General features: G+C 46.2%; 1 protein-coding gene across 2 annotated transcripts in view; it reads right to left on the bottom strand.

Annotated features, from left to right (window-relative positions):
* The window catches only part of NINL (ninein like), a 145,635-nt gene extending 124,742 nt beyond the window's left edge, over positions 1 to 20,893 (bottom strand). Inside the window, exon 1 of one of the 2 annotated variants that reach the window (XM_077282853.1) lies at positions 20,617 to 20,893. The gene's annotated coding sequence lies outside the window, so the exon portion shown is untranslated. The remainder of the gene's footprint in view (positions 1 to 20,616) is intronic. The other variant, XM_077282852.1, reaches the window with a different exon arrangement.
* Positions 20,894 to 27,881: the final 6,988 nt, after the last annotated feature.

A 27,881-nucleotide genomic window follows, 5' to 3' on the forward strand; every position in this document is an offset into this window, starting at 1 on the left:
CTGCAACGGAGAGGCGAAACTAAAAACAAAAAAAAAGATCTTTTGCGCCCTGAAGCCACCATCACATCATGTGTCCAGTTCAACATGGAAAATTTGATGAAAGGTGGTCTTTAGTCTGTGATTATTGCTCACAAGGACAAATGTAAAGGCCCCGTCTCACATAGCGAGATCGCTAGCGAGATCGCTGCTGAGTCACAAGTTTTGTGACGCAACAGCGACCTCCATAGCGATCTCGCTATGTGTGACACGTACCAGCGATCAGGCCCCTGCTGCGAGATCGCTGGTCGTGTCGGAATGGCCTGGACCTTTTTTTGGTCGTTGAGGCCCCGCTGACATTGCTGAATCGGTGTGTGTGACACCGATCCAGCGATGTCTTCACTGGTAACCAGGGTAAATATCGGGTTACTAAGCGCAGGGCCGCGCTTAGTAACCCGATGTTTACCCTGGTTACCAGCGTAAATGTAAAAAAAAACAAACAGTACATACTCGCCTTCTGATGTCCGTCAGGTCCCTTGCCGTCTGCTTCCTGCTCTCACTGACTCCCGGCCGTACAGTGAGAAGTGAGAGCACAGCAGTGACGTCACCGCTGCGCTCTGCTCTCAGTGTACGGCGGCTCAGTCAGAGCAGGAAGCAGACGGCAAGGGACCTGGACACCGAAAGGCGAGTATGTACTGTTTGTTTTTTTTGGTAACCAGGGTAAACATCGGGTTACTAAGCGCGGCTCTGCGCTTAGTAACCCGATGTTTACCCTGGTTACCCGGGTGCTGCAGGGGGACTTCGGCATCGTTGAAGACAGTTTCAACGATGCCGAAGTCGTTCCCCTGATCGTTGGTCGCTGGGGAGAGCTGTCTGTGTGACAGCTCCCCAGCGACCACACAGCGACTTACCAACGATCACGGCCAGGTCATATCGCTGGTCGTGATCGTTGGTAAATCGCTTAGTGAGACGGGGCCTTAACAGAACGATTCTTTAGTGATAAACACAGGCACACGATAATACAAAAAAACTAATACGGGCTTCACAACAAAAGAGTCATTTTAACAACTAAGCATGTGTCACTATAAATTAGGAAAGGTGCCTAGAAACTCGGCTTTCACAAAGGCCATTGTATGATCTCTTTAGTCCAGGTTGGTTGCCATGGAATTTCAAGTCAAAAAGATGGTGACAGGAGGTCGATGGCATCGTCTTTCCAGGCTGAAAAATACATAAGCCCTTCGACATCACAGTCTGAACTCCTGGGCTGCGGAGAAAGGACAGAATTGTACTCGGCTTTCTATTGTATTCAGAGTTTCTGGTTTCAGCCTGATATCCAAGACCAACTCCTCTACAACTCAGATACACGGCATCTAAGCTAATAATGTCACACTGCGGCAAGACCATGGGGAACGGTGGAAGCGGCAATGGACTACTCCTAAGGCTACGGCCCCACTATCAGTATTTGGTCAGTATTTTACCTCAGCATTTGTAAGCTAAAACCAGCAGTGGGTGATAAATACTGAAGTGATGACGTGTTTCTATTATACTTTTCCTCCGATTGTTCCTCACCTGGTTTTGGCTTACAATTGCTGAGGAACAATACTGACCAAATACTCATAGTGGGGCTGTAGCCTAACCTAACTCCTACCCACATCGGCAGATACAACTCATGGAATACAGCACCCCAACTGTAGTGACTAAAACAATGCAAAACGTTTAAAATATTATATATATTAATTTTTGATTCTAATTGAATTTGCTCTTTGTAATGACATTCAGTAACTGCAGAAAAGACAACTGCCCTATTTCTTTACCACAGCCATATGTCAGTAATGGTCTAAAATTATGCATAATGAGGATTTATTAAAGCCGATTACTGTCAGGAGATGGATCCATAGAAACACTGGTTTACAACCACGGTGACGCCATACATTAGGGAAAAGCATTATATACATCTAGTACTAGAGGAGTTACACGGCTGTCAGTAATTGTAAGGTCTTGAGTTTTTAGCTAAGGGAAAGAAACAAGTAATCTCAATACATGATTTAGAATAAGGTTTGTCCATACAGGAGCACGGTGTCTGGGGTCTGCCCCAGGAACTAGCTGTTATATTATATACCATACATATCCAAAGAGTTCCGTTCACTCAAAAAAAGGATCCAAAACGGGTGACCTTCTTTTGTTACCAAAACAGTAATGAACAGCTGTCAGCAGAATACATCTACCATTTTCAGCGGCCAAAATTTTGTTAATGCTTTGAACAGAAGGCCTCCTCCTGCCCACAATGGGCAAATAATGACTGTCGTAAATGGCCCCTGTATTCAGATGACAGCATGGGGAAAGCAGCCACAGGGACCTGCTCCAGCCATCTGATAATAGGGTATTAACATCTAGGATAAAACAGGGTGGGGAACCTCATGCCCCAGGGCCATTTACGGCCCTCGATGAAATTTTATCAGGCCCCCGAGCAGATTCTCAAGGACCGTATTCTCGGGCAGGGAGGTGTATTTTGATTACAACCAGCTCAATTTCTTCTTGATCTGAGAGCACACACATGACAATTGGGTATTCGTGAATTCCGTGAGTTTCCACCCCCCCCCCCCCTCTTTATCTAATCCCTTCCGAATATATTCCTACTATCAACCCCAGGCTACCCCCTCCAAATACTGATTCACCACACTTTTATTTGGATAAATTGGCCACAGCAGCCTTTTTATTAACATTTAACATACCGTAACAGTTTATTTATTTAACATTATTTACGGGGAGGGCGGTCCTCGAAGCCCCAAACTGTAACAAAAAACTCAGTTCTGTATCCCTAAACTTGGCCTCCAGGTCATGTCTTGCCTCTAGCTGCTACGCCCCAGCTCAGAGACACACAGACTCGCCTGGCCAATATCCTTCAAAATGACCCACGCATCCCAGTTATCTCCTCCGTGTGATCCTTACGTTCCATTCCAATTTAGTTCACCCAAGGCGGAGTCCAGGACCTTTGAGATCCCCCCTCCGAGCCACCATTTTCTAGCACCACCAACCTCGAGGACCTCCCCTCCACGCCGTGCTGCCGCGACAAAGCATTCCATATTTTAAACAAATACCATTAAAGTATCCCTTATCACATTCCCAAACCCTTTCTATACCCCAATTCCCTTGACTAACATAAATTAACCCCACATTACTAAGGGAGGGTGGGTGGGAGCTTGTTTTCTGCGTGTTGGGGCACCTAAAATGGTTGCCCCTCTAAGACGGCTAGTGACTCATACTGCCCGCCCTCAGCTCCACCTCTTCTCCCTCCTATCCCCTCTTCAGCCCTATCCTGATTCCGCAGTTCAAATTCCTTAACCCCTCATGGCCCAACTACTTCTTAAATGTTCCACTCCTGTAGGCTCACTCAACCCTGTCATGACGTCTTCCCTTCAAAGGCCTGCGGCCCAGTATGGCCTCACTCATGCAGTGCTCACTACTTAAAGGGTGTGTGTACGTTGCGGATTTGGCTATGGATCTGCAGTGGAATTGGCCCTGAGGATCCGCAGCAGGTTTCCACGCAGTGTACAATATCATGTAAACCTATGGAAAACCAAATCCGCAGTGCACATGCTGCGGAAAATTCCGTGCAGAAACGCAGTGGTTTATTTTCCGCAGCATGTCAATTCTTTGTGCGGATTCCGCACCGATTTACACCTATTCCTTTATAGGAATCCGCAGGTGTAAAATGCAGCCGAAATCAGCACAAAATCCGCAGGTAATTTTACCTGCGGATTCTGCAGAATCTGCGCCGAAAGATCTGCAATGTGTGCACATACCCTAAGTCCTGAAACCAGTGCCAGAGTCAGGATGTACTGTGTGGGCGGAGTTTGTACGGCCCCCGAAGGATGGTATAAATATATATATTAGTGATGAGCGAATATACTCGTTACTCTAAATATTCTGAGCATGCTCGGGTGTCTTCCGAGTATTTTTTAGTGCTCGGAAACTTAGTTTTTATTGCCGCAGCTGAATGATTTACATCTCTTAGCCAGCTTGATTACATGCGGGGGTACCCTAGCAACCCCCACATGTACTTATGCTGGCTAACAGATGTAAATCATTCAGCTGCGGCACTGAAAACTAAATCTCCGAGCACTAAAAAATAATCTCGAGTACCGAGCATACTCGCTCATCACTATTGGTAACTTAACTCTTAGTATCTCTTTATCATTGTTAAGGCATATTGGGTTCATGCAATACAAGTGTGTATCGCGAGAGCTCACCCGACATTGCAATTGATCCTAAGCTTGGTGTTGTAGTCATGTTCCAACGGTGGTTCAGTACTCATGTACTTATAGCGGTTCTGGTTGTGTAATTGTGTAAGTACCTCTTTCATTTTTTTATTTTTATTTTTGCAGCTCTGGGGATTGGTTTACTATGACAGTGTGACATTTGGAAATATTTTTCACTCCTGCAATACTGACAAAATAAAATTATATAAGAATATTAATGGATATGATCACAAGAAAACAATTAAACTGCATGACTGAATACCACTTAGGTATGTGCACATTATGTGTCTTTTTCGATACACTCCATAATCCACCTGAAAGAGCACCGAATAAAGGCCAAAAAGACTGAACATATGCTAAAAAACAAAACCAAACATGTTCATGACAAAATACGACAGCGTGTCCTGATGAAAGGTTTTCCTCCTGAAAAACTCACCAGGTTTGCACATGTCTGAAAGACTTCCTGTGAGCATACTCTTACTTGGAGGGCAGACACCATGAAATATTGTTTTAGTCCCATATGTTCTTTAGATAAAACTTTTCTGACTTTGTTGAATATCACAAGTACATGGCAACTATATTATGCAAACAGGTATAACATTCAAAACTAAATAGAATGAGGACTATAAATCACTGCAAGACTGCTGAACCATAGAAATCCAGCCAATAAATTACCAGCAATTCAATCTGATAACTTTGGGCAAGTTAACAAGCTAGTGGAATATTAACTGAAAGCGTGTGCCTTTGTGAGGTACCGTATGTTCCCCCGATACACGTCTTAGCTTTAAATAGCTCCATAATACGGATGCAATAAACACAACCACAATACTTTTTTTCTCATGGTCATATACACAGATTATCTGGAGGCACGATGCGACCTGTAAACTTTTACAAGATCGGCGGTTGTTTCAATGCCCGTTTACACAAGCAGACCAAAGTAAACGATGCACACTGAGCGCAGGGCACATAGGCTGCCACTCATGTCAGCAGTGCGAGTCATGTTTACACAGAAGCATGTTCCACAGAGAAAATGATCTTTCATGCTGCATAAAAATAATTATCAGAGAAACAAGCATTTTTCCCGTTCTTCAGTTCATTGGCAGCTTGTTTACACGGCAAGATAATCTACCGTATATACTCGAGTATAAGCCGACCCGAGTATAAGCCGACCCCCCTAATTTTGCCACAAAAAACTGGGAAAACCTATTGACTCGAGTATAAGCCTAGGGTGGAAAATGCAGCAGCTACCGGTGAATTTCAAAAATAAAAAGATGCTCCATACCGTTCATTATGGCCCCATAGCTGTGCCATATAGTGCTCTGCACCGATCATAATTGCCCCATAGCTGTGCCACATAGTGCTCTGCACCATTATTGTCCCATAGCTGTGCCATATAGTGCTCTGCACCATTCATTATTGCCCCATAGCTGTGCCATATAGTGCTCTGCACCATTATTGCCCCATAGCTGTGCCATATAGTGCTCTGCACCGTTCATAATTGCCCCATAGCTGTGCCATATAGTGCTCTGCACCATTATTGTCCCATAGCTGTGCCATATAGTGCTCTGCACCGTTCATAATTGCCCCATAGCTGTGCCATATAGTGCTCTGCACCGTTCATAATTGCCCCATAGCTGTGCCATATAGTGCTCTGCACCATTATTGCCCCATAGCTGTGCCATATAGTGCTCTGCACCATTGCCCCATAGCTGTGCCATACAGTGCTCTGCACCGTTGCCCCATAGCTGTGCCATATAGTGCTCTGCACCATTGCCCCATAGCTGTGCCATACAGTGCTCTGCACCATTGCCCCATAGCTGTGCCATATAGTGCTCTGTACCGTCCATTATTGCCCCATAGCTGTGCCATACAGTGCTCTGCACCGTTGCCCCATAGCTGTGCCATATAGTGCTCTGCACCATTGCCCCATAGCTGTGCCATACAGTGCTCTGCACCGTTGCCCCATAGCTGTGCCATATAGTGCTCTGCACCATTGCCCCATAGCTGTGCCATACAGTGCTCTGCACCGTTGCCCCATAGCTGTGCCATATAGTGCTCTGCACCGTTGCCCCATAGCTGTGCCATATAGTGCTCTGTACCGTCCATTATTGCCCCATAGCTGTGCTGCTGCTGCTGCAATAAAATAATAAAACACATACTCACCTCTGTTGCTTGCAGCTCCTCGGCGCCATCTTCCCGGCGTCTCTCCGCACTGACTGATCAGGCAGAGGGCGGCACGCACACTATATGCGTCATCGCGCCCTCTGCCTGAACAGTCAGAGCGGAGAGATGCCGGGAAGATGGCGCGATGCCCGGCGTGTGGAACGAGGATAGGTGAATATGACATACTTACCTGCTCCCGGCGTCCCGCTCCTTCCCCCTGCCTGTCTTCGGTGCCGCAGCCTCTTCCTCTGTCAGCGGTCACCGGCACCGCTGATTAGAGAAATGAATAGGCGGCTCCGCCCCTATGGGAGGTGGAGCAGCCTATTCATTTCTCTAATGAGCGGTCCCACGTGACCGCTCAGGGGAAGAGGCTGCGGCACCGAAGACAGTGTGACAGGCAGGGGGAGCGACAGGAACGCCGGGACTAGGTAAGTATGCCTCAGCGCCCTCTCCCCCTCACCCGCCGACCCAGCCATAGACCGTGACTCGAGTATAAGCCGAGGGGGCACTTTCAGCCCAAAAATTTGGGCTGAAAATCTCGGCTTATACTCGAGTATATACGGTATTTATACATTTGCCTTGTAATGTCTTCATTTCCTGTTCTGTCCAGATGTCAACGTATCCCAGAATTCCAAGCGGAGGAAGTTCACCGACCGCCATATTGGGACACCCAAGTGATGGGTGTCCCAATATGGAAACTGCTGCTGGTACCAACCTATTGTACCACCAGCGGAACACCGTTGCACAACACACACTATACACAACACACAGCCTCTCGCGCAGTACCACCAGCGGAACACCGTCGTGAACATGCCACCGCCGGGATCAGCAGAATGATTCACTGACCGCCGCCATCTTTGTACAGGAGGAGTGCATGCGCAGTTTTAATGTGACTGCCGCTATCTGTCTGCACAAAGATGGTGGCGGTCTGATTTACTGCACCTGCACGAATTACGCACAGATGCAGTGTATCATTCGGCTGATCCCGGCAGCAGATGCGCGACGTGTCTACAGGCAGAGGAAGCCGGTCACATTAAAGGGGTTTTCCCACAAACGAAGGTTCATTTTAAAAATTGACTGTGTCTGACCATGTACGGAGCATACCACAGCTCCTGGGCAGGGGAGGAAGCAAAAGACAATACTGACATTAAAGCAGGGGAACACAATGGATTCATTTTGTGAGGTAAAATATTTCACTGACCATTAAAAAATATTTTAGCTCACAAAATGTATCCTCTGCGATCTCCTGCTGTAATGTCAGTATAGTATTTTGCTTCCTCCCCTGCCCAGGAGCTGTGGTATGTTCTGTACACGGTCAGACACAGGGATGAGTAGGTTTTTCTCTGAAAGGCAGCATTTCAGAGATCGATTTAGAGTGGCTTGCAAAAAGTATTCACCCCACCCCCTTGGCATTTTTCATATTTTGGTACCTCATAACCTGGAATTTCACTGTGGGTTTTTTTGCGGGTTTGGATCAGCTCATGTAAAGCACATGCCTACAACTGAACATATGGTTTTATTTTTATTGTGAAGCAAACAACACATAGGGCAGAATAATTGCAAACATTAGTGTGCATTACTTTTCACCCCCCTAAAGTCAGTACTTTGTAGAGCCTCCTTTTTGTGTCAATTAGCGGCTAGTTGCTTTGGATAATTTTCTATGAACTTTCCCCATTTTGCCACTGGGATTTTTGCCCATTCCTCAAGGCAAAACTGCTGCAGCTACTTCAAGTTAAATGGTTTCCTCTGTTGAACAGCAATCTTCAAGTCTGACCACAGATTCTCAATTGGATTAAGGTCTGGGCTTTGACTAGTCCACTACAAAACATTTACACATTTCCACTTGAACCACTCGAATGTTGCAGTATGCTTTGGGTAATTGTCTTGTTGGAAGGTGATCCTCCATCCCAGTCTCAAATCACTGACAAACAGTCTCTAGTGCTGCAGCCTCTGTAGCTTTTCAGAAAAGGTGTGCATATACTGACAGACATGTGACACTTAGATTGCACACAGATGGACTTCCTTTCATGTGAATTATGAAGGTAATTGCTTGTGTGACACCCCAGGATCCTGGTTGTCACAGTGGCATTGCTTTCCTCACGGGGAGAGTGATGTCACGCTTGGAAGCGAGGAAGGCTCTCTCATCAGGTAAACACAAGAATACAACATGTTCATACTCCAGACCAGAAGGGGAGGCTCTGATCCAGTTTGTGCGTGGCTCCCCTATATATATTCTGGTCTGGGGGGAAAGAGAATTCAGTCAGTGAGTGCCAGACAGCAGACTGGAGCAGTTTGAGGCAGAACGTATGAGGGTGCTGCAGCTCCTGAAAGGAAAGAAATAAAACAGAATGCTGGACAAGTTGTGGAGAGTGTGGAGGGGAAGAGAAGCGCAGGAGAGTGAAGAACTAGGGGATTAGCTGCCACTGAGGTACCACCACTACTACTACTACTGAGCGCAGATACCGGTAGCCGGAAGACCGGGGTTGTGTCGTACTCCAAGTGGCACAGCAGAAACGGGCAGGACAGCTGAATTATATGTCACCTGTCCGCCCTTACACCTGAGGACACCGTAGTGTATAGAGCCCAGGTCGTGCTAGAGACCCTGTAAAAAGGCTCGAGCTACCTGTCGTGTGGGTAGTGTCCTATCAACCTGGAGAGAACACGTAAGGACCTTGTGAGAGGCTTAAGGCAGCAAGGGACTACACCACAGCACTAGAAGGAAAGCGTCTAACCCCCACCTGGTTAGGGGGACTCCCAACTCGCTTCTAAGCCGGCCGGACCATACCTGCACCTGTGATCGCCTGAATCCTTCAGTAAACCAGGTAAAAGACTGCAAACCTGTGTCCTCCATTTCTTGCTACATCATTCACCATCTATCTACACACCGGGAGCCCTGGGGACTCAGCTTCACCTGTGAGAAGCCATACCATCTCTGCTGCCACAACATCACCCCTTTAAGCAGCGTCAGTCACCTCTGACCGAGAACCACAGGTGGCGTCACGAACACAAACTTTATTCAAACCCCTTTAAAGACTTTTCCCCTTTACTTGGGCGCCCAGGGCCACAGACCGGGTCGCTGCCACCGTGACATCCCCTTTAAGTACTGAACCCGGTACAGAGTACCCCACGGCCGTGGCGGGCGTTCTACTTGCACCAGAAATTTTTAGGGGCTTCATCACAAAAGGGGTAAATACAAATGTATATGACAATTTTTAGTTATTTGATACCAAAAATTTAATTTCTGCCTATATTTTTCTCACTTCACCAACTATTTAGGGCTGCTGCATCACAAAAAATGGATTACAAAAATATTTAAACTCTGGTTATAATGTAACCAAAAATAGGTAAAAGCGCAGCAGCATAGCCACCAGTGAGGCAAAGGATGCCCCGGGCTCTGAGGGGCCCACATGTAGCTACTCTGTTAAACTGTATGGGCGTGTGCAGCGTGCCCATAGTTAGGCTATGTGCACACGTTGCAGATTTTGCTGCGGATCCACAGCTGTTTTCCATGCGTTGTACAGTACCATGTAAACATATGGAAAACAAAATCCAAAGTGCACATGCTGCGGAAAAAAACGTGCGGAAATGCAGCGGTGTTTTTTCCGAAGCATTTTTTGTGCGGATTCCGCAGCGGTTTACACCTGCTCCATAATAGGAATCCGCAGGTGTAAAACCGCAGATGGAATCCACACAAAAACCGCAGTAAATCCGTGGGTAATCCGCAGTGCGATTTACCTGCGGATTTTGCAAAAACAGTGTGGAAAAATCCGCACACCAATCCGCAACCTGTGCACATAACCTTAGGGACTCGATCTCCCTGCACAGCCACCCGACCACTATGGGATCCGTGATCCGGGGGTTTGCCAGCTGCCAGCACCGGGTCCCCGCTCATCATCACAAGTTTAACTGTATCTGCTGGATGACGATACAATTGAAAGCAATGACAAGAGAGTTAGCTTCACGCGCCTTCTCCCATCATTCCCTCTCTTGCGTCTGACTACACTGACAGTGGGCGCGATGTTGCCATTACATGGTACCTGCGATCCTGAGACGAATGGACACTCGGAGCAGTGGGAGAACAAGGAGGAGAGGTTAGTATTGTATTTATTTTTTTATGGGGAGTGCATTCTACTATATAGGAGCTCTATGGGGAGTACATTATATTATATAGGAGGTCTATGGGGAGTGCATTATACTATACAGGAGGTCTATGTGGAGTACATTATACTATATAGGAGGTCTATGGGGAGTGCATTATACTATATAGAGGACTATGGGGAGGGCAGTATACTATTTGGAGGTTATTTAGGTGGCCATCATACAGTGTTGGAGGCTGCTAAGTGGTCAAAATACTGTTTGGGTGGTACCATACAGTGAGGGGTCTATATACTATGTATAAAAGATCATACTCTGTAGAGGGGAGCTGTGCAGGGGGGAGACTTGGGACATTATTAAATGTTAAATTGGCACTTGTTGTTATAGGGGAACTCAGGTTATTGTGACTGTCAAAGGGGCACACAGAGGGCATTACTTTCTAAAGGGGCAAAGTGTGGCACTGATTTCTAGGGCAGTTGCACACAGCATTACTATATTCTAGAGGTTTGTTTTACCATCTAGAGGGCACACAGAACCACACAGCAGATTCAGTAATAGGGACACATACCCCAATGCGGAGCCGCTGCATCAGCAGGATGAGGAGTTTGTGCAGGTTGGGAATAGATGGGGACGGTGCTAAAAATATGAGAAGTGAAATGTGTCTTTGTTGCAGATGAGTGCTGACTGGAGCAGTTGTCATGTCGGTCTGAGCCAAATGGAAAAGATGGGAAAAGTGAACGATTCCATCAGAAAGAACATCAGCGATAAGTCACTATAATCCATTACATGTTCTGCAGAACTGGTATCTACCACGTACCATATGGCGTTAATATCAATGTTGGTCTTTGTACAGAGATTATTTTCAGTAACGGCGCCGTCACCTGCTGAGGTTCTCCTCCACTATTAGGGTGCGTCACCCAGTTGTAATCAGGGTTACCTGGTTAAGGGCCCACTCAGAAATTTTGCTCCCCCTGAATCAAAACCCTAGATACGCCTCTTAGCCAGTGCCGACACATGCTAACCGATTTATAGGTAGCATGTATCAGCCATCAGGTCCCCTTTAAGATTCTTTAGTAGATACAGCGCAAGTGGAAATAAAGCGTAACTTTTACTAAGATAATATAAAAGTACAAATCAAAAAAGCCACCCAAAAAGTGATATAAAAACACATGGGGTAAGGTCTCAACAAAGGGACCCAACAGAAAAACCCCTAAAAGGATTCAAAAAACACCGCCTGCAGAGGCGCTTGCAGATGAAAAGCAGACCAATATATGATTCAAGAGATAGCTACCAGAAACAAATACATAGGAGTCATGAAGCAATAATACATATAATTGGTTGCATGTAAATAGAGAAATATTGCACAATGGCAAAAGACATGGCACCTATACCACGGTGTCATAATAAGAGTCAGGGTAAAGAAAATGGAACATTCTCACCAACTCCAGGATAAATAGGCAGGAGACCCGGAACACCTCTTGTACAGGCCACGGTCCGGAGTATGAAGAAGGGAACTGACAATACCCTGTCATTCCCTATGGGGCTAACAGTAGTCTATCCCCAAAACTCCTGCCCTTACAAGGGCAGTCCACAGCTACCCCTGCACAAACATGCCCTGCACTCTCCCTGTGGTCAGTCCCGACGCGTTTCCTCCAAGCTAATCATCAGGGGACCTGCTTGATTGTAGAGATAAGTGCTCAAAAGGGAGACATAAGTTGCTGCCACCCCCTATGCTACCCCTTTAAGATTCCTCATTCACAAGAAAAACAATGCGTGCACTGAGCCTACATAAGTCATTAGAAGAACATGGACACATAGTATGAAGCCAAAGCAGCCTGTGGGCTCCATATCATGGATTCGTACACTGGTCTGTAGTGGACATGAGTTCTCTATAGGCAGTATGTATCAGACACTCTATCGTTCTAGCCAGACTTTTTATTCTGAAACTCTACGGCTAGGGAGACACAGCAACATTTACTGTAAAACCACAATTCTCAGAAACGTCCTGCAATAAGAACATCTGTGCAACTTGCCGTTGTGCAACCTTGTTTGGGGCTCCGATTTTGCTGTAAAATAAGAATAGCTGAATAGTGGAAATTTGCGTGTCACCTGCATCAGAAAGTCCAACTCATCTGGAAATACTTGCAACTCTACTGTAGGATGTCACAGATCGCAACGCGATTCCATAGGAAAACATTAGATGTGATGTTGCAATGCGACACTGATTTCAAGTGCGTCACTGTAACCCAAGCCAAAAAGTCAGCCAGGGGCCATGTAGCTCAAATCACTTGCTCAAGAGGCCGATCCCTGGCAACTTCTCTATGGCACAACTAGACGGACATGGTTCTCCCTATAAACATACACCTGTCATGGAGAGGAGCGGCGCAGGCAGAATCCGCCAGGGACCTGCCTCTTGGCCAAGTCACCCGAGCCTCATGGTCCCAGGTAACATATAGGGGAAATCTAGACAATATACCATAAATGTCTACTATATTCGGGTCGGGCACTTGCTCGGCTGTATTCCGAGTGCACATAGAAATGAATGGAGACAGTCCACGTATGCAGGGCCACATGTGGTCGGGCAGCAGCAAGGACAAGGCGATCCAGAGAGCAATGTCCTCGAGATAGATGGGTCCGCATCCATAAGACATCTTTGGCATCTCTTGTGAGACAACTCTTAGAGGCCAACAATCTGATATCTATTGCTACTCTAAAAAACCAATTCCCAACACACATCCTCCCTGTTATTTGGCTTAGCCGCTTTAATTTTTAATAAGCAGCTGGTGAATGTAATATGGAGTCATCGCAGGTGACCAGATGGTATTGGATTACAAGGGATATTCACTCCAGACTGTCTGGTTTTTAAATCCCCCCTTTCCTTTTGCCAAAATTGCACAGATATGAGACTATACAGCAGAATAGCGCATTACGTTTAGCCACTAGTGTATGAGACCATCTTACATTTTTGGCACTCGTATATTCAAGTGAAAGTGTCTAATCCTGAAACAGCCACATTACTTGTAACAATCTCCAAAATATCTGACTTATGATTTGTAAACGCCATTTTTATAAAAAAAAAAACAACAAAATAAAAAAACCTACATGGATTTCCAGTTTAATATAAGAAAACTACCTCACAGATACATTAAAGTGAAATTTGCCTAGTTAGAAGTAATAATTTCCCAAGAAGTCTAAGCGGACACAGCCCCTTTGGTGTCAGGGGGCCAAGTGTACAGAACCCCAATAATGAGGCTTTGATACTATAGCTAAGCAATATGTCATCAGCACAAATCTCAGGGTAAGGGCTCGCTCACACTGGTGTATATCCCCCTTGGGAGAGAGAATCGGGACCATTATGCTAATGACACTTGGCTCAAACTCTGATAAAGTCTATTCCGATTCCTTCGCAATAGAGAATCGCAGAGGAGACGGAGAAATTTCTCCATCTTCTCCATTGACACTGTGCGAGCACATCGGACTGCACTTGGGTGACATCCGAGTGCAGTCCGATGTTTCTCTCGCACCCATATTGAAGCCTATCAGATGCACTCGAAGCATGCTGCAAATATTTTCTCATACTGAATCACCATGAGAAAAACCATCGGAGATCTGCACTGCCCCATACTATAGCATTGGGCAAAGTGCTTTCCGATACGACATGGCTGAGTGCCATGTGATGTTTTACGGCAGTGTGAGCGTACCCTCAGAATGCATAGATGTTTCCTTCAATAAAATTAACTACAGTACAGCTAAAAATAATACATTTGGGAACTTTCACTAAAATTAGTTGGCGCTATTCAAATTTCAGTCACCCTTTAACAATCGCTTGGGGTCCCAGTTTGGACAACCCCCCTTAAAAAGGGAATCTGTAATCTGTTTTTTCTTACTACATGTACGAGCAGCATGATGTAGTGGAAAAACCCAGATTTCATCAATTTATCACTTACTGGGCTGCTTGCCGTCATTTTGATAACATCACTGTTTTCTCTGCTGCAGATCCACAGTGCTCTGAATGCTGAGCTCTGTATAACCCCGCCCACACCCCTGATTGGTAGCTATGTACACTGCATAGACAGCAAGCTGCCAATCAGTGATGCGGGCTCTATACACCGCTCAAATATGGAGGACTACATGGCACCAGGTTTTCTAGTCCTCTAATGATAATCTCCTGCTGATAAAACAGTGACTGAATCAATGCTACAGCAAGTAGCATTCCTATGTCTACATAACAATAATAATCTTTATTTTTATATAGCGCTAACATATTCCGCAGCGCTTTACAGTTTGCACATTATCATCACTGTTCCCGTTGGGGCTCACAATCTAAATTTCCTATCAGTATGTCTTTGGAATGTGGGAGGAAACCGGAGAACCCGGAGAAAACCCACGCAAACACGGGGAGAACATACAAACTCCTTGCAGATGTTGTCCTTGGTGGGATTAGAACCCAGGACTCCAGTGCTGCAAGGCTAACCATTGCGCCACCGTGCCGTCTACATTGTATGTGATATGTGATTTTTGATACTGAAGAAGTGGGCTGCACTTCAAAATGCCTAGGAAGAAAAAAACCAACATTATTTTCCATTATCTCTGGCATTTGACATCTCTGCCTCAGCTGGCAGCGCGGATACAGAGCACAAACGTTCCTTTTTTATACATTGTATGTCATAATACATCAAAGAGGTATAATCGGTGGTGGTCTGATGACTTAGACCCCACCGATCTCATAAATGGGGAGGATGTCATAAGCTAATAACATGTGTGACAACCACTGTATGCACTTCTGTGAGCGCTGCAGTATGTGTGACCACAGCTCCCGCTAAGGCTACTTTCACACTTCCGTCTTTGTCCTCTGTCGCAATCCGTCGTTATGGGCAAAAAACGGATCCTGCAAATGTGCTCGCAGGATGCGTTTTTTGCCCATAGACTTGTATGAGCGACGGATGGGCACACGTCACATCCGTTGTGCGACGGATCCGTCGTGTTTTGGCGGACGCGACGCACAAAGAAAAACGTTCAATGTTGCTTTTTTTGTGCGACGTGTCCGCCATTTCCGACCGCGCATGTGCACCCGAAACTCCGCCCCACACAATGGGCAGCGGATGCATTGTAAAGCTGCATCCGCTGCCCACGTTGTGCTAAATTGAGCACAACGTCCGTTGGTACGTCGGGCCGATGGTTTGAAAGTGTGAGAGTAGCCTAATAGTTAGAACAATGGTCATACACACTACTGCCTCATTTACTTGAAAATCATATACCGGAAAAGCACTACCAAGAACCAAGGTACCAAAAGTCAAGACTCTATTTAAACAACAATATAACAAATGGTATGAAATGGATAGGAAAAGGACAGTGGCAAGCCAAAAAGTGGTGGAACCACAGTATTAAGCATGCAAAAAAACACCGGCAATATGGTCATAGTAAAAATACAGAATTGCTCTAAAGTGCATGTGCATTGAGCAACAAAGAGTACCCATATAAATATTGTAGATGGAAGATATATCTAGAAACAGGGGTACACTTGGGGAACAGAAAAAAAATCCCCAAATGGCTGTATGCCAGAATAAGGAAAAATGTGCAGAGCAAAAGATGGAAAAAAGAGGTACATGTGTGCCTGAAGGAGTTACCTGTGGGAGGAAGGGGGGAGTGGTGGTACCAGGGGCGGATAATAGGGTCAATCTGGGCGGTAGCCCAGGGCCCAGTGGTGTGGCTGACAGGTGAGAAGTTTTTTTTTTTTTTTTTTTTTATTGCGAACGGGCGGCAATCCGGGGGGCTCGGGCCAGGATGCTGGACACACCGGGGGGCAGAGATGCTGGACACACCGGGGGGCAGAGATGCTGGACACACCGGGGGGCAGAGATGCTGGACACACCGGGGGGCAGGACTGGAGACATGGGCAGAATGTAGATACGGGGCATGATTGGAGACACGGGGCAGAATGAAAGACATGGGGCAGGATTGGAGACAGATCGTGCAGGATCATGGGGCAGGATGGATACGATGGAGACTGATGGGGCAGGATGGGGAGATCATATGGGGCAGGATGGATACTCATGAGGGCAGGATGGGAGAACATATGGCTGAAGCCAGGAATGAGATACACGGGGCCTGGATGGGGGATATTATTATTACCATAGGGGCTAATTAAGGGATATTATTACTGCAGTGATGTATTTATTTTATATTTTGAGTATACTGTTTTAAATGGGGGGGGCGGTCCTGTTACTGTGTAGAGTGACACTATGACGCCTCTTTTTCTTCATGTGGTGTAATGTAGAAGTTGGGAAAAATTAGGTAATGTGTTCTGCAAACGGAGCTCGAGATAACTGTGTTATTTCCTGCAGAGAGGAGTCCTGGCTGGATGAAGTGATGGCGGTCTGTGCTGGATGAAAGATGAAGGACTTCACTAAGAGACGTCACTGGTGAGTCAGTGTGTTACGTGTACACTGACACTATACACTGTATACTATATAGAGCTCCTGTGTATAATAAGTACAAATCTCCTGTGAATACTGGCACTTATGGTGATAGTATTGTGTTGTTTTTTTTGTTTGTTTTTTTTTTCTTCGGAACTGAAGGATAAATAGACTAGATCAGTGGATGCTTGACAGGTTATAGTTTCACACAGCAACTATTTTTCTGGAATAATCTGGTTCAGGTATATGATGACCCCGTCACATGACTGGGGGGCCCACAGTGTCTGAACAGCCCGGGGCCCTGGCTACCCTTAATCCACCACTGGGTGGTAAGCAAATAAAGACAGGAGGAAGAGTTTTCTTCCAGGCACCGAACACCCCAGAGCCTAGAAGAAATCATTAGCATAAAGAAATAAAAGACAATTTCTCAACAACCAGACCGAAGGTATGGGCATACAGGTAGTACTGGCTTCACTGGCAGACAGGAAAGGACACTTGTGCAAGAACAGTATATGGGCTCTTTGGACCCAAAAGTTCATCATAATGCACAATCTCACCTGCTTTAGAGGAAGAAATGGGCCCCCTTACCTCTTGGGCATCTGTGCAGCCGAACAGGTTGCATCAATGATATGTTCGCCCCTGACTGGCGTAACCATTCTACCAGTATGCCCATAATAGGTTAAAATGTCCCTGGGGGTGACAGATTCCCTTTAAAGCCATATTCAGGAATTAGGAGCCCCCTCTGGTCTCCCCATTGCATCAGCCTATACACACAATGGCATGCCACAGAGAAGAGCTGTGTGTAGATTTAGCCGTTCAGCTTGGTTTCACCATCCTATTGTACAGAGACAGACATTTTGGCATTTCTCATGTAACTCATTCCCTTCCAGAGCGTATCCTCATATCCCCTGCCCTGCAGAAGAGAAGCCAGGACTTTTGCTCAGTGGAAACAATGACACATGTCTGACAGTCTCCTCAAGAAGGGAGCTTACACTAACATATCCAGATGTAATAATGCAACTATCTGTCGCTGGCGGAGAGAGGCCGTATATATGAAGAAATCATTATGATTAGAGAACTTTGGTTTAGAAATATCAGGACAATTCTAGCGATGTCACAGGAGGGGCTTATACAGGAACCAAAAAGGAAGATGGATTCTCTGCTTTGGAAATGTCCTACTTGTAAGGGTACGTGCGCGCAGCGGTGGTCTAACGTCGTTCTTGTGGCAGCTTCTTTCCCACTATACCGTTACGTATAGACAGCGGGCGGCTCAACAGCGGAAGCCTCCGAACAATGAGCATGCCACTTCTGAAGCGACCTAATGGTGAACATGTGCACAGGAATGTGGTGACATGGCACTGCATTTTACGCAGAGATTTTGCGGCACGTTTTCAGACAGATTCCGGGTGGAATTGGCTAGAAACATCCGCCTTGTGCACATACCATAGCGAGGTCCTCTAACAATCAGCTGATCACATAGGGCCCGACTCATTATTGCATTTCCGACAGTTTTTTGGCGCGAATACCTTTCAATTACTGACTGATTTGTGACAAGTTAATTTTTAAGTGGTTTCACTTTTTGTTAGTTTTCTGATTTTTATGTCGATGTTCCAGACGTTTTCGACAAATTCATGAAATGCAACTTTTTAAAAAAGGCGAGTCTACTCCAGGTCCTACCCGCTGGAGTGATTTTTATGTGCAACAGTTATGGCACATTTTGCAAAATATGCAACTTTTCCCGCTATAAAGTGCTAACTTCAGGATTTGCGTGTGCTAATTTGATGAAAGTGGTGTAAAAAAAATGTCCTTGAAAACCCCACACACAAAAATAAAAAATAAAAAGAGGGGGGGGATGACTTTGGTCTTTAAAGGGCCACTGTCACCCCCTCCAGCCGTTATAAACTAAAAGAGCCACCTTGTGCAGCAGTAATGCTGCAGTCTAACAAGGTGGCTCTTTTAGTTTTTGATTAAGTTATTACCTCAATAAAGCGTTTTAAAAATTGTCCACAAAGACCAGATATTGTACCGGGAGGCGGTCCGAAGCGTCCTGTATGAATCTGCCAACTGCCGTAACTCTTCTCTTCAGGGGCGATGGTTGCCGCCCCCTTCGCGCTGTTGCTTCTTAAATCCGGCGCCTGCGCTGTGCGTGCCTGCCTGGGGCCTGCGCAGTGTTCTTTGTCAGTCACAGCTCAGATGCCGGGTGCCTGACTGCGCCTGTGCGGGCAGTGCGGCCACCCTGTTGCTGAATCCCCGCCCCGCACTGTGTTATTCATTATGCACAGTGCGGGGCTGGGGTTCCTGGGAAGGCGGGGGAGCGTCAGAGATGGGAGAGCGTCCGAGATGGGGGAGCGCCTGAACAGCGCAGTGCGCATGCCCAGGAATGCCAGCCCCGCACTGTGCATAATGAATAACACAGTGCGGGGCGGGGATTCAGTAACAGGGTGGCCGCACTGCCCGCACAGGCACAGTCAGGCACCCGGCATCTGAGCTGTGACTGACAATGAAGACTGCGCAGGCCCCAGGCAGGCACGCACAGCGCAGGCGCCGGATTTAAGAAGCAACAGTGCGAAGGAGGCGGCAACCATCGCCCCTGAAGAGAAGAGTGACGGCAGTTGGAAGATTCATACAGGACGCTTCGGACCGCCTCCCGGTACAATATCTGGTCTTTGTGGACAATTTTTAAAACGCTTTATTGAGGTAATAACTTAATCAAAAACTAAAAGAGCCACCTTGTTAGACTGCAGCATTACTGCTGCACAAGGTGGCTCTTTTAGTTTATAAAGGTTGGGGGGGGGGGGGTGACAGTGGCCCTTTAAAGTATCTCTGCTAGGAACCCCTGTGATCAGCTATAATATGGGGAGAAGTCAGGCAGTAAGGGCTTATTTTACCCACAGTGCCCCCCGCAGGTGAAATAAAGCATTACAATGTGCATTCAAATCAACGCATGTGAGGAAACACCTTTAGGCTAGGGTCACACAACAGTTTCTCTCTCATCCGAGACAATTAAACTATGATCAGTGTGATCCATACAACACCATTGTTTTGCTGCAGATCGGATCTGCGACCTTGACAAAGCGTCCGTACACACGTAACGGTTGTTGCTCATTTTGGAAGCACCACTTCTCCTGAGGACATGCTGCTTTGTAAAGTAAAAAGGACTCGATTTGGCATAGTGAGAATATGAAGCGTGCTGTGGATATGAATCTGTAATTAATCTGACTTTTTACTAATTTTTTTTCATTCTTGAAGATTTTACAATCAAAATTGTAGCATGTAGAGTTATGGAGATATCCTCTAAAAGAATTGCTTATTTCTGACCTGCATGAGGTTTGCAACAAACAAGGGATATTCCAGGGAACATCCCTTTGAGAGCAAACATCAGCATGGGAGCAGGAGGATAGCCCCTCACCCTCAGCTGTAGCCTGCCAAAACATTACACCAGACCTAACACTAGCACAATATTGGGATTATTAGAGCAGCATGTTACTGTTAGGAGCCCATTGTTGTACAAACACTGAAAACTGTGACAAGTTACCATATAAATACTACAATGCCTAAAGGAAGTGCCCCCCACAGCTGATTAGTGAGTGCGCACTGCATGCAGGTGGCATCTGGCTAGGCTTCACATCCGGCGGTGGTCTCTCCATCCTGACCAGCCTTGTGGAGCAGGGAAGGAGAAACAGTAAGGACAAGGGATCTGCTCCTACCTGCTCCTTCTCATAGTCAGTGCTGGAGCTCAGGGCTCTGCCTGCAGGACATCCTCATCCCAGGAGACATGGGCGCACACTTTGCACACAGTTGCTATAGGACTTTATGTTGGGACTTGGAAGTCTCTTTTCCAGTGCTTGCTCCTCCTCCAGATGATTGCTGGAGAGTGGAAGGGGGAGTCAGCATGGAGGCCGAACACTCAGCCTCTCCTCCTCCTCATCTTCCTCCAGCATCACCATCACAGGAGACTTGATACAACGGTTATATGACACCTTCTCCTCCTCCTCCTCCTCCTCCAGAGCTGCCATCCCTGCTGGATTGGGGGGTTTGTACAGAAGCTGAGGCTGCCCCCTGCTGCCAGGCTATGGTATTCCACCACAGGCTCTCACACCCCCAGAGGACATGCTTCATACTACTTGCTTCTTCCTAAACTATTAGTTTTTTCTTAATAAAGTGACCATAAAGGCAATAATACCTTGTGTATGGCTGGTGACTTAGTGCAGTGCATGCCATGTCTAATGGTGAAATGTTGAACAAGATGGCCCAGCAATATGACATGCCATCTAAATAATATAATATAAAATATTTGCAATTATTAACGTCTAAATAATCTAAAAGAAAAATCCCACGGGTGTGAAGCTGCGATTTTACGCAACCCGATTAGACTATGTTATATGTAATTTCACACTACGGTGTAACCTAAGCCCATTTATTGTCCCGAAGTGCGGACAATATATTGTAGCAGAGTCCTGAGCTTACACAACCATTCCTGGAATTATGATCTTTGCATCTGATTCATTTTCCATAAATTGGATGCATTCATACAAAATCCTTTTACTTGCTACAACTATGGGCACATCAGACGGCTGTACTAGTCTGAGCGAGATCGGAACGCAGTGCTCGGACTGGCCGGCAGCTCTCCCCACCCAAGTGTGACAGCTCTGAGCGAGATCGGAACGCAGTGCTCGGACTGGCCGGCAGCTCTCCCCACCCAAGTGTGACAGCTCTGAGCGAGATCGGAACGCAGTGCTCGGACTGGCCGGCAGCTCTACCCACCCAAGTGTGACAGCTTTATATATTTCTATGCAGCTGTTACGCTCAGGTCAGGAGAGCCGCGGTCAGTCCGTGCATTGTGTTCCGATCTCCAGCCGACTGCTGCAGTAAACTGTTTACTCTTCATACGAGAAAATTATGATAATCAGAAGCTGATCATTGTGGGGTCCTGAGGTGGAGAGAAAAAGTAACATAACTCCATTATGTTAATCTGTGAAAATTAGATCGAGTGTGGTTTCATTTTTTTTCACGATCCATAGACATGAATGGCCAAATGCCATCCAATTCTAGGAGGGAAATCATGCATGTCTCAACTTTTTTCCTTAGACTGCTCGGTCCGAAGAAAAAAATCAGACTTGTGCACGGCCCCATAGAATAACATGGTTAGAAGTGCTATCCGTCAAAACCACAGATAACACTCGTCCAATTAAAATGCTCATCTGAAAGAGCCCAAAGGATGGTCCCTGATGTTCAAAGAAAAGGCCAAGAGCAGGATTGTTTTAAAAGAATAAAACAAAAAATCAAATTGTATTTTTTATTTATTTTTTGCTTCAGATTTACACATTTGTTGAGAAAACTACTGACGTACACATTTAATGGACACCATACAATGGCATCTGCCACCCATAAGATGGGGGATCCTGCTGTATGGAAGAGCACAGTCCCCCCAAACTTTTGCAGTTGGCACAATGCAGGTAAGTAACGGTCTGCTGGCATTCGGCAAACCCAGACTTGTCCATCAGAATGCCAGCTAGAGAAGTGTGATGTGTCACTCCAGAAAACATGTTTCCACAGCTCTGACGTCCAGTGGCTGTATGCTTCACACCATTACAATACACACTAGTATTGTGCTAGGTGATGTGAGACTTGCATGCATCTGCTTGACCATGGTAACCAATGCTATGAAGCTCTCGGTGCACCATTTTTGTGCTGAAGTTAAGGTTTTGCGCTCAGCATTTATTGAGTCAGCAGGTTAGCCGCTGTGGTTCCTAAACACTTCCACTTTTCAATAATACCATGCGCAATTGATTTCACAAACATTCTTGTTACAATGGTGGCATCCTATTACCAGGCTCAAATTGAATGATGACCTGTTCATTCACAAATGTTAGTAAGACCGGGTTCGCATTGGAGTATTTCACGGTCCATACTCTATATGGACGGCAGAACTCAGACTGACTGCATGTCTCCTGATCTGGACAGCCTTGGAGGCTGCAAGTATGAGATGGGAGACCTGTTGTCCGTCTGGCCACTGCGGTCCATGTATGGGCCATGAAGTACGCCTGTCAGAACAAGGCAACAGTAGATGGCATGGCTGGTTGCTAGATTTTATACAAAGGTGGCAAATGAACTGAATGAAAAATATGAATGCATTGATATAGAGGTGATGCAATCATTTTTGTCCACATAAAAACATTAGGTATACCTTAAAATAGGCAGCATTTATTCTAAAAAAAACCCCAAATCCCTATGTATAAAACCACCTAAGGGCATGTGCACACGTTGCGGATTCTGCTGCGGATTTTTCCGCAGCGGATTTGGAAAATCCACAGTGCAAAACCACTGCGGTTTTCACTGCGGATTTTCTCGCAGTTTCTTCTGCGGATTCCTCTGCGGGTTTTTAACTGCACTTTCCTATTGGTGCTGGTTGAAAACCGCTGCAGAATCCACAGAAAGAATTGACATGCTGCGGAAAATAATCCGCTGCGTTTCCGCGCTGATTTTTCCGCAGCATGTGCACAGCGTTTTTTTTCCCATAGGTTTACATGGTACTGTAAACTTTGGGAAAACTGCTGCGGATCCACAGCGTCAAATCCGCCGTGGATCCGCAGCAAAATCCGCAGCGTGTGCACATACCCTAAGGGAACACTCATCCAGGCCATGGTGCATCACTGACTCAAGACAAATAATCCCCAAAAGTCCCCAAAGTGCAGTTTTATCACAAATCAGCAGAGTTTTAGAATAATTGTAAAATTGAACCTGTCTGCGGATTCATGCTGCCTGAGCCACGCGCGCTACGAATCGGACACTGTTACTGCAGACACGTATGTTTGACTCAAAAACACAGGAATATTTCAGAGAAAATCATATTTTGAAAATGTGGCCAGGGACCATGGACCTGATTCATCAAAGCGATTCATTCTAGCATATATCACTTTGAGGCTGCCGTCACACTATCAGTATTTGGTCAGTATTTTACCTCAGTATTTGTAGCCAAAACCAGGAGTGGAACAATTAGAGGAAAAGTATAATAGAAACATATGCTCCACTTCTGTATTTATCACCCACTCCTGGTTTTGGCTGAGAAATACTGATGTAAAATACTGATGTAAAATACTGCTAGTGTGACGGCAGCCTGAAAAGTGACAAAAAATTTGCGCAACGCAGAGTGTTGCAAAAATGCAGCCACTTTTGCCGTTTTCACACCAGTTTTGTCCAGCTTTGCCAAAATGGGATGAGAACTGGGACGGGTTGCCATAACTGGTCTAATGCATTTCGAGCTGTGGCGTTCTTTACTCAGGAATCTCCCTCCTATCCCTGACTGGAGTAAGAATGTGGCAAGGCGCCTCTTACTGAATTAGGCGCATCTGCCTCATCATGCATCCTCATCAACACCAGCATGAACATCATCAGACTAGATGAATCAGGGCATCTGTGTCTCTGGTGACTTGTCTGAGGCATTTCCCCTGCAGGGGGGTGTCTGTATAATTTTTCTTATTGTAAACTTCAAAAGGATTATCCAGGACTATGATTTGCTGATCTATTCTTAGGATATGTCATCAGTATGAGATTGGTGGGGATCTGAAACCCAGCAGCCTCACTAATCAGATCGGCCACCAGAAGTACACAATGTAAGGTTTGGGAGTGACACCACAGCTCCTATTGAAGTGAATGGGAGCCGAGCTGCAGTACCGCAGAACGGCCACTACACTGTGTATGGTGCAAAGCTGTGGTATTCTGACTGTACACTGTGTACTGGTGAACACATGATCTAAAAACAGCTGCATGGTGGGAGCATCGGGTGTCAGACCCCCATTGATCAAATACTAATGATCTTAAGGATGTCATCAATATTGTCATCACTGTGTCTACAACTAGAGCCCAAACCGGTATAAAAGAAAGTCATCAGTCATGTGAGATGCTTAATATATTATCCACCTAAGATCAGTTATATCAGATATCTGATATTTGGCAAATCAATTTCTCCATCTCCTCCATTGCTGACATCTGTGGGAATCGCACTGCAGTCGGGTGATATCCGAGTACAGTGCGACGTTTTCCACGGACCCGTAGTATGGGTGCGTGCGATCCGATTCTTGGGTGCAATCGTAGCATGCTGTCATTATTGCTGAATCGGCATGAGAAAATAATCGCAGATGTGAACTGCCCCAAAGTAACACTGGGCCGAGCACAATCTGATTTTTTTATATCTCCGGGGTCAGGTGACATCAGGACCTTGAATTTTTCATAATGTTCTTTAAATGATCCTTAACCTTGCAGTGTGGCAACTGTGCATTATTTTTCTGAAATAGGTCAGAATCATGGGGTAATATTTTTAGCATAAAGGGGCAACAGAGTTTAAAAAGGTGGCACCAGACAAAAAAGACATCTATATGAATGCTGGTTTGCAATGTTTCCTATCAGAACAGAGTATCGCACCCCTTCCAGCAGATGGCATTCCTCCACCTGTTTCTCTGGTAAGTCACACATACGCACTGAGCCATCCACCTGGTGTAAAAGAAAACACATGATCAGACTGGGTCACCTACTTCCATTTCTCTGTGGTCCACTTCTGATGCTTACATGTCCATTTGGAGATAGACACAGGAGCATAGTAGGTGGTAAATTCTAATTACTACACACCAGGGATACTCCACATCATAAGTGGAACATACTAACCACAGCACACCAGGGACACTCCACATCATAGGTGGAACATACTAACCACGGCACACCAGGGATACTCCACATCATAGGTGGAACATACTAACCACGGCACACCACAGACACTCCACATCATAGGTGGAACATACTAACCACGGCACACCAGGGATACTCCACATCATAAGTGGAACATACTAACCACTGCCCACCAGGGACACTCCACATCATAGGTGGAACATACTAACCACGGCACACCACTGACACTCCACCTCATACACACCAGGGATACTCCACATCATAAGTGGAACATACTAACCACGGCACACCACGGACACTCCACATCATAGGTGGAACATACTAACCACGGCACACCAGGGATACTCCACATCATAAGTGGAACATACTAACCACTGCCCACCAGGGACACTCCACATCATAAGTGGAACATACTAACCACGGCACACCAGGGATACTCCACATCATAGGTGGCATGTACCACCACTGCACACCAGGGACACTCCACATCATAAGTGGAACATACTAACCACTGCCCACCAGGGATACTCCACATCATAAGTGGAACATACTAACCACGGCACACCAGGGATACTCCACATCATAAGTGGAACATACTAACCACTGCCCACCAGGGACACTCCACATCACAAGTGGAACATACTAACCACGGCACACCAGGGACACTCCACATCATAAGTGGAACATACTAACCACGGCACACCAGGGACACTCCACATCATAAGTGGAACATACTAACCACGGCACACCAGGGACACTCCACATCATAAGTGGAACATACTAACCACGGCACACCACGGACACTCCACATCATAAGTGTAACATACTAACCACGGCACACCAGGGACACTCCACATCATAAGTGGAACATACTAACCACGGCACACCAGGGATACTCCACATCATAAGTGGAACATACTAACCACTGCACACCAGGGACACTCCACATCATAAGTGGAACATACTAACCACTGCCCACCAGGGACACTCCACATCATAAGTGGAACATACTAACCACGGCACACCAGGGACACTCCACATCATAAGTGGAACATACTAACCACTGCCCACCAGGGATACTCCACATCATAAGTGGAACATACTAACCACGGCACACCAGGGATACTCCACATCATAAGTGGAACATACTAACCACTGCCCACCAGGGACACTCCACATCACAAGTGGAACATACTAACCACGGCACACCAGGGACACTCCACATCATAAGTGGAACATACTAACCACGGCACACCAGGGACACTCCACATCATAAGTGGAACATACTAACCACGGCACACCAGGGACACTCCACATCATAAGTGGAACATACTAACCACTACACACCACGGACACTCCACATCATAAGTGGAACATACTAACCACGGCACACCACGGACACTCCACATCATAAGTGGAACATACTAACCACGGCACACCAGGGACACTCCACATCATAAGTGGAACATACTAACCACGGCACACCAGGGATACTCCACATCATAAGTGGAACATACTAACCACTACACACCACGGACACTCCACATCATAAGTGGAACATACTAACCACGGCACACCAGGGACACTCCACATCATAAGTGGAACATACTAACCACTGCACACCAGGGACACTCCACATCATAAGTGGAACATACTAACCACGGCACACCAGGGACACTCCACATCATAAGTGGAACATACTAACCACGGCACACCAGGGACACTCCACATCATAAGTGGAACATACTAACCACGGCACACCACGGACACTCCACATCATAAGTGGAACATACTAACCACGGCACACCAGGGACACTCCACATCATAAGTGGAACATACTAACCACGGCACACCAGGGATACTCCACATCATAAGTGGAACATACTAACCACTACACACCACGGACACTCCACATCATAAGTGGAACATACTAACCACGGCACACCAGGGACACTCCACATCATAAGTGGAACATACTAACCACTGCACACCAGGGACACTCCACATCATAAGTGGAACATACTAACCACGGCACACCAGGGACACTCCACATCATAAGTGGAACATACTAACCACGGCACACCAGGGACACTCCACATCATAAGTGGAACATACTAACCACGGCACACCAGGGACACTCCACATCATAAGTGGAACATACTAACCACGGCACACCAGGGACACTCCACATCATAAGTGGAACATACTAACCACGGCACACCAGGGACACACCACATCATAGGTGGAATGTACCACCACTGCACACCAGGGACACTCCAAGATGTTTTTG

The sequence above is a fragment of the Ranitomeya variabilis genome, chromosome 2, assembly GCF_051348905.1.
Source record: "Ranitomeya variabilis isolate aRanVar5 chromosome 2, aRanVar5.hap1, whole genome shotgun sequence".
NCBI classification, from domain to species: domain Eukaryota; kingdom Metazoa; phylum Chordata; class Amphibia; order Anura; family Dendrobatidae; genus Ranitomeya; species Ranitomeya variabilis.